The sequence below is a fragment of the Rana temporaria genome, chromosome 9, assembly GCF_905171775.1.
Source record: "Rana temporaria chromosome 9, aRanTem1.1, whole genome shotgun sequence".
Classification (NCBI taxonomy): Eukaryota; Metazoa; Chordata; class Amphibia; order Anura; family Ranidae; genus Rana; species Rana temporaria.
This window is the reverse complement of record NC_053497.1, coordinates 119,576,592-119,577,193: the sequence shown is the minus strand read 5'-3', so window position 1 is coordinate 119,577,193 and position 602 is coordinate 119,576,592.

The following is a 602-nucleotide window of genomic DNA, read 5'->3' as shown; positions in this document are numbered from 1 at the left end:
TGTTTACAGACGCTCTCCATCCAATCTGATAGAGCTTGAGCAATTTTGGAAAGAAGAATGGGAAAAAATGTCACTCACTAGATGTGCAAAGCTGGTAGAGACATCCCCAAAAAGACTTGCAGCTGTAATTGCAGCAAAAGGTGATTCTACAAAGTATTGACTCGGGGGGTTGAATACAAATGCACGCCACACTTTTCACATATTTATTTGTAAAAAAAAATTGAAAACCATTTATAATTTTCCTTCCACTTCAGAATTATGTGCCACTTTGTGTTGGTCTATCACAAAAAATTCCAATAAAATACATTTACGTTTTTGATTGTAACATGACAAAACGTGGAAAATGTTAAGGGGTGTGAATACTTTTTCAAGGCACTGTACATGCATGCAGCAGCAGTGATGGCCATTAATTTGTATAGAGTACAATTCTGACAACTGCTGGTGACATGCAGAGTTTGCCACCGACAAGAGTCAACTGATTGTTGCCGATAGCCGCCCCTGTGCAGTCATGTGAATGTAGCCTATGGGGATCAGGAAGGAATTTTTGTTTCCCTGGTGGAGCATATTGGACCCTGTTTTAAAGGTTTTTTTTTTTTTGCCTT